Source organism: Leucopleurus acutus (assembly GCF_964270905.1).
Source record: "Leucopleurus acutus genome assembly, chromosome: 21".
Classification (NCBI taxonomy): domain Eukaryota; kingdom Metazoa; phylum Chordata; class Mammalia; order Artiodactyla; family Delphinidae; genus Leucopleurus; species Leucopleurus acutus.
Genome location: NC_139163.1, coordinates 4630478 through 4644628, shown reverse-complemented (window position 1 = coordinate 4644628; position 14151 = coordinate 4630478).

The window sequence follows — 14151 nt, the reverse complement described above, 5'->3', positions numbered from 1 at the left end:
GTGTGCTCCGTGGGGTACCTGGCCGCAGAGATCCGGGATGGTTTTTGAGTGTAGGTGAGGCGGCCTAGCTTACAGCCAAGCTTCTTTTAGCTTTCTCCCACCCTACCTAAAGTCGTCTTTCCTCTACAGCTTTTTGTAGGACGTCCTCTGGTTTTGCATCTCTGAGCTGAAAGAAATGGAGACCCTGGAGAAGCAGAAATCAGCCGTCTCCCCAGCTCAGGGAAGTGTACCTTACTGCGCCTCCGGGGCACGAAGCCTCCTCTGTGCCTTTCTGAATGTGTTTTACCTTACGCCTGGCACCATTAAGTGCTTAATAAATGTTTGAATAAAGGGGGAACGGAGACTTCACCTTGTTGAAAGGTGAACTGAAGCGTATTAAAGGTTCTGGGAACTATTTTTTAAGTAGACATACCATAAAACAATGATTGTTGAAAAGTGCGTTTATAACCTTTTACGTCTATTTAATTTGCTTGTTCTTAACAATTAGATTTACTCTTGGAAATTTCATGAGACATTAAACAGCTAATCATCATTTTAAGTTATCTTTCTTGCTGACAAATTCTGCAACAGAGATAACGAGCTTATTTGACTCTGTAAACCGAGGTAGAATAAAAGTACTATATTTAATGCTGAGAGCTCCAAAGACTTGCCTCTTCTAATTAAGTGACAAACTTAAATTAGGTTTTGTTTACCGAAGATTAGCCTAGATCATGTGAAATTGAAAAACATTTGGGTTAGTTTCTATATTTCTGTGAGTATACTTGATTTATTTAATGTTTGTCTTTAAGCCAATTAAAATAGAGCTGTTTATAAAATTAATTGTGGCAATACTATTGGGAGGTTAAAAAAAATCACACATCTATAATATACCTAGACATTATAAACATATAGACAGGTACAAACAGATCCTTATAGCTTTCATTTTAAGATTTTAGCCATGAGACAGGTATGATAATGCAAACTCACTAGTTTATAAAAGAACATTGGATCCAAATTGTGTTCCTAGCAGATAGAATATGTTTACCTGTTAAGATAGCTTTTAACTAATCTTTATGAAAGAGATTTCTAAGATTTTTCTTAGGCCTTGATTTCAAAATATCCTCCCCACCCCCGCTTCTGATAAGAATTACCTTGGTTTCTAGAGAAGACCAGGTAGAAGAGTTACGTCTCAAAAGGCACAGAGAAAGAATGCAAGTTCCCCCAAGGACTCGTGTTCTTTAAGTCCAGATCATTTACAAAGTCTGCAAGTCTTTTGACATCTCATTGGGGAGGTTTGGGGATTGCTGGGGAAAAAAAAAAAAAGGATGAGTGTGCTTTAAATTGTTTCTAGAGCTGCATTTCTGTTCCTGTAAAGACTTGATTTGTAATACAAGTTAGATGTTTTTAATTCCTTAAATAATTGGGTTGCAATGTGAATGATATTAAGAGACTGACCCACTCATCCAACTACTTACCCTCAATTTGCTTCTTTATATCAGGGAGAAGATCTTCCACTAAGATGAAAATCAAAAGATTTCTATGTTTCAGATTTTAGAGTTCTGTGTGTTTGGGATGTTTTAGTAAATCCTTTCACAAAGGCTTCAGAATGTTTTTCTTTCCCTCTGGGTACATAGTTTCATTTTAGTTTAGAGAAGACCTAAAAAAAAGTTGCTCTCAGGCTCTAAGTATCAGCTTCCAGTTTGGCCAACTTATGACTGTAGAGCTACTTTAATAAAAGAAAAAAAAATCCTTTCAAATTATCTTGTCAGGTATCAGCTGGGACAGAGAGTAGATTCCTGGCAGTATTGAACAAGCCCCTGGATGCAGAGGTATCCCCCAAAAGGGTACAAAAGATCCTACTCTCCCAAGATCCAGAGTCACCCCCCAAAACAAAGGAAAGACTCAGACAGTTCCCCCCAAGAGCTGGCAACAGTCAATATGACCCAAGCCTCAGATGGGATGCAGCCCACGTTTCTTCCAGGCCATATTCAGGGGCTTGCAACCTGACAGCTGCCGAGCCAAGTTCTCAGGACACAAACACGCAGGCATAGCTGTCCCTGGGAATGAGAGAGTCACCACCAGCGGGCACCTGAAAGCTAAGTCAAGAGTCACAATTCAAAGATCTCCTTCTCACAACTGTTTTTTCCTGCCCATCTGGGTTTGGAAAGGAAGGCACAGCATGAAATTGCCCCTTGCTTCTGCAGCAGAGGTCCGGGAGAGCTGACTTTGGTAAGAACCTTTGCCGGCTTCACCAGTGTCCCCGGGATCCCATCTGCAGGCTCTGGAGCAAGTTGGGGTGTCCCAGCGGGTCTCATCCAGGTCCCCAGAAACTGTAGAGGAGAAAAATAATGTTCCCTCTACACTCTCTGGTGAGTGCCTGTCTGAGACCCCCTTTTTTCTTCTAGGGCGCCTCCTAACCGGATACGCTTACCTAGGTGAAAAGTTCTCCACCGTGGCCACTGTAGCTCAGGATTATCCTTGATGAGTTTAACCTGCCTGTTCAGCCGGAAAACAAACTTTGATTCACCTGAGGCTCCACACGGGAGCCAGTGCAGCTCAAGTCAGTCCCAGTCCGACCCCAGACCCAGTCCGGTTTCTGAGTCGGACCCAGCCTGACTCCGACCAGTTTCTGGACCCAGTACGGACAAAGAAGTGCTCACATCAAGTCTGAAAGCTCAGACTAGGATCCGGGGGACTCGCGCATGACCTCCAGAGCCGGCAGGGAAGCGTGAGCTCAGGGCTCAGCAGGTACCCACGTTTGCTCTTTGCTCTTGGCCGCGGGGTGTCAGGGGTATATCGTACTTCACTCTCTCTTCGGACACTAGAACTGTTAAACTGAGGTATGTTAAATTTTTTAAAATTGATTTGAGCGAAAATCAATTCGAATCAGGCAGTATCCAATCTAGGAGGCAGAAAGCAGCCCCAGGGAGCTGCACAATGTGAAACACTTTCACGGGCAGAGGAGAGCAGGAAAAAGGCAGCTACACTGGCGGAAAAGCATGTTGCTTATTTCAAAGTTACTTGCCTATAGGGGAGAAAACATTACCTAACTAGTGCTAACCAGACGTTTCCTGATTAACTGGTTTAAGATTGCATTTCTGGGAGAGCCAAAACTGTGATTAACTCAAGTCTTACTTTGGTGATGTGGAGTTAACTATTTTATACATATTAGTGTATATATGTCAATCCCAGCCTCTCAATTCATCCCACCCACCACCCCCAGACTTTTTTTTTTTTTTTTGCGGTACGCGGGCCTCTCACTGTTGTGGCCTCTCCCGTTGCGGAGCACAGGCTCCGGACGCGCAGGCTCAGCGGCCATGGCTCACGGGCCCAGCCGCTCCGCGGCCTGTGGGATCGTCCCGGACTGGGGCACGAACCCGTGTCCCCTGCATCGGCAGGCGGACTCTCAACCACTGCGCCACCAGGGAAGCCCACCCCCAGACTTTTAAAATATCAACTTGGTAGGAGTTGCAAGGTTTACAAAAACGTCACGGCTCTTATTGCTATGAAATTAAATAGACAATTTAAATAGTGTAAAATAGCCTAGAAGAATTATCCCAAGATAGGGAAGTGCTATTAAAAAGTTAGGTGTAGGGACTTCCCTGGTGTTGCAGCGGTTAAGAATCCGCCTGCCAGTGCAGGGGACACGGGTTCGAGCCCTGGTCCGGGAATATCCCACATGCCGTGGAGCAACTAAGCCCGTGCGCCACAAGTACTGAGCCTGCACTTTAGAGCCTGCGAACCACAACTACTGAGCCCGTGCACCTAGAGCCCGTGCTCCACAACAAGAGAAGGCCCCGCTGGCTGCAACTAGAGAAAGCCCAGCAATGAAGACCCAATGCAGCCAAATTAAAAAAAAAAAAAAAAAAGGTGTAATTAAAGAGAAGTGTTATAAACTTCTGCTGTGGGATTTTGAAGGAGGAAGAAGTCCTTTGTGCTGGGGTCATCAGCGTAAACTAATGCCAGCTGAAATTTGAAATTTCAATTAATTTTCATTAGCACCTGCACTGAGCCTTAGTTTTCTTGATACAACCTCGGGAGCCAGGTCAAGTCTTAAGCAAAAATAAGTTAAAAATAATTGTGTAACATAATATGTGAAAAACTGGCCTCCGTGCCCACTGCTCTCTATAGCTCTCCCTAGTTGGGCACGTATATTTCTTCTGGCTAAAAGAGCCTGAACTTGTTACCTCCTGTTAAGTCCACTCTTGTCCAAATTTCCTACTTGAAATCAAAATTCCTGTCAGAGATGTTCAGTTCGTCTACTGGTTGGAGAAAAACAGCTAAATTATTTGATAGTGGGAGTGTTGGAGAAAAGATCGTGATATGTTAGCTTCCCCAAGGATATTTGTATTTAAAATAATTAGTGTGCCATCTCAAAGGGATCTAACCTATTCGGTGGCTTTTCTAACATTTATCACAATACCCGGCAGATCCACTCTTTTGTTTGCCTCAGTTTAGAATCATCTCTGCAGCTGTGGCTTAAAGATGTTAAATGAGGCTGGATATTTGGGTTTTTTCCGCATTAATTTTTCCTTGACTCACAGTTGAAGCATAGTTTGAGTTTCAGTCCTAGAAATCACCTCATGTTACTCTCAGGTTTTCGTTTGCGCCTGTGTATAACTGGATGCTTATGCGTTATTTTGAAGGAAATCTAAGTGAAAAGAGATATCTGTTAATCAGTTAGGTAGGAGACCTTAAAAAAAAATGGTCCACAGTTTTCCAGCATCCTCTCCAATTATTTATTCTTTTAAATCATTAATTATATATAACAGCAGAAGTAGGTAGCATTATTGATAAATCAAAACAGTTATTTTTGATTTTATTTTTTATAAATCAAATACATTATTTTTATTTAAATTCAGAATGCATTACACAGTTTTCTTTGGTCAAAAGCTTCTTTTCCTAAATGGAACTTACAACTACCAACATTGTGGGAGGATTCTCAAGGTCTGGATCTTAAAACACACGGCAACAACGTATCAGTGTGGTTAATTCATAAAATCTTCCCAAGGCAAACTTTTCATCTGTGAGATGGAGAAAATAAGAGTGTTATTCTTTATCTTATGCAGTTTTGGGAATGAGTTAGGAGATGTGAGAGAATGGTAAAGTACAACGAAAATTCAATAAAATTCAATTGTTTAATTGGCATCTGCCAGGCAATTGATGTCAGGGAGGAGGTAGTGCAGGAATACACAAAGCCATAAAAAAATCATTTTGAGATTCAGAATTTTCCACGGGACTAGTGAAGAGTAGGCCGGATACCTATAACGCATTTTTAAGTAAGCACTTAGAACTTCTTCGACTGTCTTAAATGAGAATTAAAAATAATGTTTTCCCTCGACTAAAATGTGGTTTCAGTGTTTACAAAGATGGTCCATGGCAGGGTTGTGAGATTTCTGGAGTGTCTTAAAAACACCATCCTCCAGCCTCACCCAGGAGACAGCCTCAGATGGAACTTTAAACGGTGTTACAGGTAGAGCCTTCATCTGTGGGGCGAGGGGGAGGTGCAGGCGGCTGCAGCCTCCCCTCTATTTCCTCTAAACTTCATGGCTTTCAATTTATCAGTCTCGCGCTTCCCTGGTGGCGCAGTGGTTGAGAGTCCGCCTGCCGATGCAGGGGACACGGCTTCGTGCCCCGGTCCGGGAAGATCCCACGTGCTGCGGAGCGGCTGGGCCCGTGAGCCATGGCCGCTGAGCCTGCGCGTCCGGAGCCTGTGCTCCGCAAGGGGAGAGGCCACAGCAGTGAGAGGCCCGCGTACCGCAAAAAAAAAAAAAAAAAATTTATCAGTCTCAGAAGGGTGAAGAGTTGAGTCTCTCCTGATAGCATTTGAAACTGTGGTTCCACGGAGGATTTAATGCTGTAGTTGCAGGGAGTCTAGGTATTTCAAATCTGAGGCTTAAAAAACTAAGCTGTCCCCTCCGGCTTTTGCACTGATTCTGTGAAATCCATTTGAGAAACATGCCCATGTTTTCCTCCTTGTTCGAAGCTGTAAGCGTGACTTGGCATTGAACTAATAATTTCTTTTTTCAAGAACTCCCCAGTGAACGACTACCTGGGTTATCTAAATACAGGTTATTTATTTGATTGGCATATGCCTTTGTCAGTTTTGCAGACTGTAAGTAATAATAGTTGCTAACAAAAGAACCTCGTGGTACTGCATTTCTCATTTATGTCCATTTTTACACTAATCCTGGGACACTTGATGATTCTTCCTGATTGTACATTTTGGTATAATTAGAGTCATTATACAGATATAAGTGTTATCTTATTATTCTCTAAATCAGAAAATAAAGCATTCTTCCTTTCTGAAATACTTTTTCTCGGTCATGCCCTTGAACCCGTTTGTCAAATCATAGGAGATTCAAATCACAAATTTTTTTTTTTTTTTGACTTTTTAACCTTTAAAAGTCATCTTGGTGGCTTACAGGACCAAGATTGTGTAGAAGAATAGTGTCTTATTAAGTGATTTCTTTTCAAAATAAGTTATATACAACATATTTTCAATTTGTAATTTTAATACTGGTCACTGCTACAATAAAGTTATCATAACAAGGATATAGTAGACCATTTTACATGGTGGAATCTACTTTTATGACAGTTGTTTGTAATGTAATGATGTCTTCATGAATGAGATTCATTATAATAAGAAAGGCGGGGACAACAGAACAAACTTCAGGATGTCTTCCTACCACTTTAAAGATCACCTTCACATCGTTAACTAGTGTCACAAATGGTTTTAATGGATAAATTTAACAATAAAAGCAAAATTCCAAAAAGAAAAAAATCCATGACTCACAGGATTACTCTCACCGTTTAAAGTAATACTCAGCCAGTGATCATGATTTAAATGGAAAAATGTTCTAATGTGAACAAATGTAGCTTGTGTATAACTATCTAAGTAGTCTGTTATTTCCCGATGGTTCATATAAATGTTTAAAAGGAAGGATTATTTTACATATGACTTGGTGTTCATTTTGTCATTTTTTAGAAACACATAGGTGGTTGACAGTCTCTCAGTACTCTAGCCCTGACTGAAGATAAGGCATTAACATTTTGGTACCTATCTGCTTGGTGAAAAATCTTGACAGTACACAAACTGTTGTGTAACCTGCTTTTTAAAGATATCTTTAGCCTCTCTGTGTGTCAATAATATTCTTTACACCATTTAAACCCATTCTATTGTGAAATATAAATATAGCAAAGGACATAAAGCATAAAGATACAACCTAAAGAATTTTGCATAAAATGAACACCCATGTAATCACCATTCATGTCAACAAATAGAATATTTTGAGCACCCCAGAAAACCTTTAACTGCTCATACAACATAATTTGTAGTGGAGGTATAAAATTCATTTATGACTGAACAAAAATGATCATTTTCTACTGTCTTTTAAATTGTAAGTCTTCATGTATAAATAATGTTTCTGAGTTAACCTGTCAGGTAGTACATTGAGTTTATATGGTAGACTGTAGCAATTAAAATAGTATCATGCTAGCTCATGGGTGAAGGTCAGTATTAGGAATTCAGGACTCTTACATGGCTCAGGTGGGTGGGCAAGGCCCGTCACTAACACAGGTTTCTGAAGAGCCAGGACAGATTGCGATATTAGGCAGGTCTCCAAATTTGGGGCAAATTTAGGGAGTCAGGTAGTGAGAGAAAATGACCTCTCATTCCGAGGAAGAGGGACTTTTTGACCCTCCTACCATCTTTATCATCTTCTGGTCACAGAATTGAGGAGCTGTGAACCAACTAGCTTTTAATTGCATCCCAAGGTCCTGACGGCATTTAGTAGTTTAGGTGTGCTAAACTACCAAACTACTAAACCCGATGACTCTGACTGTGAAAGCTTAGATCACACATCTTTAAACTCTTGAACTTCACAGGTTTAGGGTTATGATAATTGTGATCTTGAAATTTTGTATCAGCTTTAAGTGCTTTGAGTATCAAATAACAGAAAACTTAGTAATGGTTTAAAGCAAAAAGGATTTACTTTGTTGCACAAAACAAGAAGTAAAAAGGGGTTGGCATTGGTTCAGTAGCTCTGAAATGTCAGAACTTACTTGTTGCCTTATGGTCACAAGACAGCTACTGTTGCTCCAGACATCGTATCCATGTTCAAGCCAGGGGGTGGGAGATTCCCAGACATGCCCCAAAGAAAACTACTTCGTTCTCATTGATTAGAATGGTGTCTCTTGACCTTCCCAGTAAAAGCCTTCATTCAACGCTCACAACATTTTTTTGTTCTTTCTTTTTCTTTTTTTTTTTTTTTTTTGTTTTTTGAAGGAAGTGGCTGGATGTCACTTCTGGGTCAATGTAGTACATAATAGGAACAACACATACAGAAAGAGGCCAGATACTGAGGTGACCTTGAGAGTTTAAGACCTTTGGAAATTTCTAGAAACTTTTTTAAGGACTTCGGACTTCATCAGGGTATAAAATTGGAGTATGAGCCCATCTTATTCACATCTCAAGATCAAAGGAGCCTCATTCACCATCAGAATGATGATTACGCTGCTCAGAGGGAGGTTGGAAGGAATGGGGCATATTCTCCCTCTTTGATAGAAACAGCATTATTTTTGTTTAAATTTTATTTATTTATTTATGGCTGTGTTGGGTCTTCGTTTCTGTGCGAGGGCTTTCTCTAGTTGCGGCAAGTGGGGGCCACTCCTCATCGCGGTGCGCGGGCCTCTCACTATCGCGGCCTCTCTTGCTGCAGAGCACAGGCTTCAGACGCGCAGGCTCAGTAGTTGTGGCTCACGGGGCTAGTTGCTCCGCGGCACGTGGGATCTTCCCAGACCAGGGCCCGAACCCATGTCCCCTGCATTGGCAGGCAGATTTTCAACCACTGCGCCACCAGGGAAGCCCTAGAAACAGCATTATTTTTGAGAATATGTGGTTAAAGGAATATGGGGGACTTAATGTCTGATAATCTTGATATTCTCTGGGAGTAGTAAAAATCACCTGCCAAGATTACAGCAAGTTTGAAATGGTGACTAGAAGTTGGTGAGGGAAGTTAGAAGGTTCATTATGGGAAGTATCATAAAGATGGGCAATAACTGAACGAAACAGATTGTGGAGCCTGGAAGCAGATCCACTTGACATCAAGCAGCCTGATGTTGCTGAATCCTAATTAATCATGTCGTTGCCTTTCTCTAGCATCATCTTAAAGCACCTGAATTATAATGTAAAAAGGGAGAATCATCCGCTACTGGGGAGGGAGTCTACTTGGTTGATGGGAAATTTATTGGTATTGCTGACAATGGCAACATTCAGACTGAACACTGTGTGTGTGTGTTTAAGGGAGAGTCACCAAACTGGGTGAGTGGAAGGTCTCGAGTGACTGGAAGGTCTTGTGAAGGTAGAGGGCCCATTTTGGTGGATGCCAAGGGCTGGAGAGTAAGGAGGTTGTAATAAACGGCAACAGCCCTTTTCGCATAAGCTGACTATCACATTCTAGGCTTCAAAGACAGATTCCATCCTCAAATGAAGGACGAGGAAATTTACAATCTGGGCTGCACTTCGCCTTAGAAACCTCAACAGCTGTTGTCTCCTTTTTTCTCTTCTTCTTTCCTTCCCTCTTTTCTCCCTCTCTCTCCCTTCCTCATTCACCTTCCTTGCTTCTTTTCTCCCTTCCTTCCCTCCTTCTCCCCTCTTTTTCCCTCTCCTCTCCTTCTTCCCTTTCTTCTTTTCAAAAATATTTATTGGTTGCTTGTTATGTGTCAGGGATATTTTTATATGGTATAGATACAGTGGTGAACAAATCAGAGAAATTCCCACTCTGATGGAACTTATGTAAACCACTGAACAAATACATCCTATGTTAAAGCGCCGTGGAAGCCATGCAGGAAAATGAGGCAGCGTGATGGTGATGGGGTTGCCGGATGGGATGGTCCTGGTGACGGTGATGGGAAACGGGGAGATGCTGGATGGGTTTTGACGGAAAAGCCTATAGACTCGCTGATGGTTTGGGTACGTGGTGTAAGATGCCTGGGGGTAGCTGATTACGCTGGGTGATGTGACCAGTCACAACTCAGGATGAGAAATGGGAGAAGGACTACACTTTTGGTTTGGGGAACAGCGTGACCTTGGAGTTGATTTAATTAGTGTCATGCTCTGACAGGTTGCTGAGTCTCAGGAGGGCAGAACCCACATTGCTCACAGCGGCCTCAGTGGGTACGCACAGGAGTGGTCCGCTGGGGTTGAGGGGGGAGCTTATCAAGGTCCTTCATCACAAGACCCTCCTGCCAACTGCAGCTCCCTTCCCCGAGGAGGTTCCCCTAGGAAAGTCGGGGGGAGCCTTTCCCCTAACGGCTTACATTCCTTTTCCTGTTCATTGAGGGTGTTCACTGAACTCTTGGCCATTCCAGCCTGTGCTCTGAGGGACTTATTTGAGTGATAAGTCAGAGAAGACTAAACTGGGCAGACTCACCTTTTCCTCTGGAGCCTGAGCTGCTCCCAGGGATGGGCTCCTTGCGCTGCCCTGTGCTTTGTGGTCCCGTCCGGGGAAGTTGGTCCGCCTCTGGATTTCATGGGATGAAGCCCGTTGGACTCGCGGTAAAGAGATATCCTCTTGGTTTATTGTGAAAGTGACCATCAGGCCACTCTTTGCCCCTCCTGGGTTCTGTCTTGCAGTTGACTCAGAGCCCTGGCTAGGGACAGGAGTCCTACGGGTGGAGTTCCCTGGGGAACCACACAGCAGTCACGGTCACATTGCCTTGTGTTTCATCACCGTTTACAGACACAGGCACACACACGTCACCTCATCCGTGGCTCCTGTTGTGCAGGTGAAGGGATTGAAGTTTATAGCAGGAAACTGACATGACCAAACTCATTGTAACTAAAAGTAGCATGGGGATAATATATCCAGGTCTCCTTACTACTAAACATAATGTTTTCTCCCTTACCTCCACAACGACTTTGGATCTATATTAAGGGTAAGTTTCCCTTGAGTCCTCGGGGTCATGTGCACATCCATCAAAGTTGAAGCAGCAGCACAGGGAACCTCTGTCAAAGCGGGAACATAGAAAACTTGTCACTGTATATTTTATTGGCTAAAGCCTTGCACATTCGTTCATCCATCTCTCATTTGAAATAGGTCAAATTTTTCATGTGTGTCCGAAATGTACTCAAATATATTTTCTTTGAGAGTTGCCTTTCATAGTTTTTTTTTTAAGTGCTGAATTTTGGTATGAATTTTGTTATGTTTGTTCATCTGATGATATTTGTGACTCAACTGGGAAATGAATAACAGCATCCCCACACTGTTGAAGAATTTCTATAGCAGCTGCTTTCTACCAAGTACCTTTGAATTCCTCTGTCTTGGCAGAATGCAATATCTATTAATTATCACAAAATTTTAAAAGTCTCCGGCTTTGCAATGAAAACTATGCTGTGCTTATTTTTCTGTGAAGGAAAATCTAACATGGTGAGTACCCAGGGGAGCCGTGACGGGCAGATAGCACAATATGAACGGCACTGGAACGCTTCCACGTGGCACTAAACTCTTATCTCCAGCCAAGACCCATCAGCACAAATAGAAGGAATGTGCATGAGCCGTTGAGGCTGTGCATTTACTTTTAAGAGCAACTGTGCAATCTAGTTTTCAAGACCCGAGCCACCCAAACACATTTTTCTACATCACATAGTGTTATCATTTAAATATCGTCATTCAAATGTGAAGACCAGCTGTGCATATCAGGACACAGCTGTCGGGCTGAGGTACAGATAAGCCATCTGGCGCTTGGTTCTGGGTGGTTAAATTCCAGCCGGGAATTTCACTTCGTATCCAGCTGTGATAAAGTCAAGTGAAGGCTGCGTATTATTCCTCAGAAATCACTCCTTTGGGATATTCCTTAGAAATAAATTTCAACCAGAGGTGTCATTGATGGGTCCTACACTTTCAAGGATAGCGTTTGCCAAAATAAAGCCAGAGAATTGTGTGGTCATTTCATTTTCTTTCTATGAAACAAAACGAAATAGTTAAAGAGAATGAAGCTTGTCAATCTTCTTCAGGTTATTAGTGTGCAGGGTCGATCTGCGTATAGCTGCCTGGCTTCCCTCATCTCTCTGAGAGGAAAAGTCAGGTGCTCTGTGAAGGCTAAAACAGCACAGGTGGTAATTAGCCTGATTCCAGAATCGTTCTGTCTATAGGTATGTGAAATAGCAGACACGTCCCTCCCTCAATACCAGATGTTTCCAGGGGAAGGATCTTAAAGCGTTGCCTTGACTTTTTATATGTGTGGTTAATCATGGCATCTTCAGGAAGAAAAAGACCTCAAAAAATTAGACTATTTCAGCATCTTCAGGCATTTCTGTGTATAACTATATGGAACTATGGACTTAATGTTTATTACTTTTTAAAAAAAATAAATTTATTTATTTTTGGCTGCGTTGGGTCTTCATCGCTGCGCCCGGGCTTTCTCTAGTTGCGGTGCGCGGGCTTCACATTGCGGTGGCTTCTCTTGTTGTGGAGCACGGGCTCTAGGCGCACAGGCTTCAGTAGTTGTGGCGCATGGGCTTAGCTACTCTGCGGCATGTGGGATCTTCCCAGACCAGGGCTCGAACCCGTGTCTCCTGCATTGGCAGGCAGATTCTTAACCATTGCACCACCAGGGAAGTCTCTATTACTTTTTTTTTTAAAATAAATTTATTTATTTATTTTTGGCTGTGTTGGGTCTTTGTTTCTGTGCGCGGGCTTTCTCTAGTTGTGGCAAGCCGGGGCCACTCTTCATTGCGGTGCGTGGGCCTCTCACTGTCGTGGCCTCTCCCACTGTGGAGCACAGGCTCAGCGGCCATGGCTCATGGGCCCAGCCGCTCCGAGGCATGTGGGATCTTCCCAGAAAAGGGCTCGAACCCGTGTCCCCTGCATTGGCAGGTGGATTCTCAACCACTGCGCCACCAGGGAAGCCCCTCTGTTACTTTTTAATATCTTCAAAAAAACAGACTTTTATTATAACTTAGGGCAATATTTCACTTAGTGAATGCTCTATAGATAATTTTATCTTAAGCAAACAACACTAGGGTATATCAATTACTGGGAAAAATAGAGTTATGCTATATATTAATGTACGTTAGCTGTCAAATACATTAACTGAGATTGAAATAAAATAGTTTTCTTTTTCTTTAAAATTAATGAATTTTGTTCTATCCTGTGGCTTCTGATTGGAAAAACTCACCTTTTATCTCTAGATGGAAACTTCTTCGGGGAGCTGCCATCTCTAATTTAAACACACACAAAAAGTGAATGTATGTGTAGAGAAATTATTCAGTAAAGACTTTTTGTTACTGTGTTTTTAAAGCGTGTTTAGAGGAAATCTTGCAGGGGGAGTAAGTGAGTAACCAAAACACAGATAAGCATAGTAGAGCAAACTTGCAATGCATATGTATTAGGCAGGGGGCTCCAGAGCAACAGAACTAATAGGGTACAGATAAATAGGTAGATATGAGGTGGGACTTATGGTAGGAATTGGCTCATATGGCTGTGGAGGGCTGAGGACTCCCGCAGTCTCTTGTCTGCAGGCTGGAGAATGAGAGAAGGCAGTCTGGATCTGAGGCCTGAAAACCGTGAGCTCTGAGGTCAGAGGCAGGAAAACACGGACGTCCCAGCTCGAGAAGAGAGAGAGTTTGCTCCTCCCCAGCCTTTGTGTTCCATTTGGGCCCTCAAGGGATAGGCGAGGGCCTCCTGAATCAAAGGGCAGTCTCTCCCAGACACACCCTCACAGACACATCCAGAAATAATGTTCTACCAGCATCTGGGCATCCCTTAGGCCAGTCAAGTTGGCACATAAAATTAACCACCACAGAGTATATCATTCGGGTTGGGTGGTTTATTTCCCTTTTGATTCTAATTGCAGAAATTCTTAAGAAACACTTTTAATTTTAATAATATGGATTTAAGTTCAGCACTTGTTTCTAACTTTCTGAGAGGTCGAAAATAAACCAATGAATGTGTCATTACAATTTCTAATCTTTTTGCATTATTTAAAAGAGAATTCAGAGTGGTATCTTGAATCCGTGGCGAACCGCGATCGATACTAGGCCGGTGCAGTCTCAGCAGGAGTGGGACCCTGAGGCTTGAGAAACAGGCTTTTCTTTGGTCCGGGACTCCCCGGCGTTCAGCACTTCCCCCCATAACCGGACACCGATTATTCGGACTCTTTGCCTCAGAC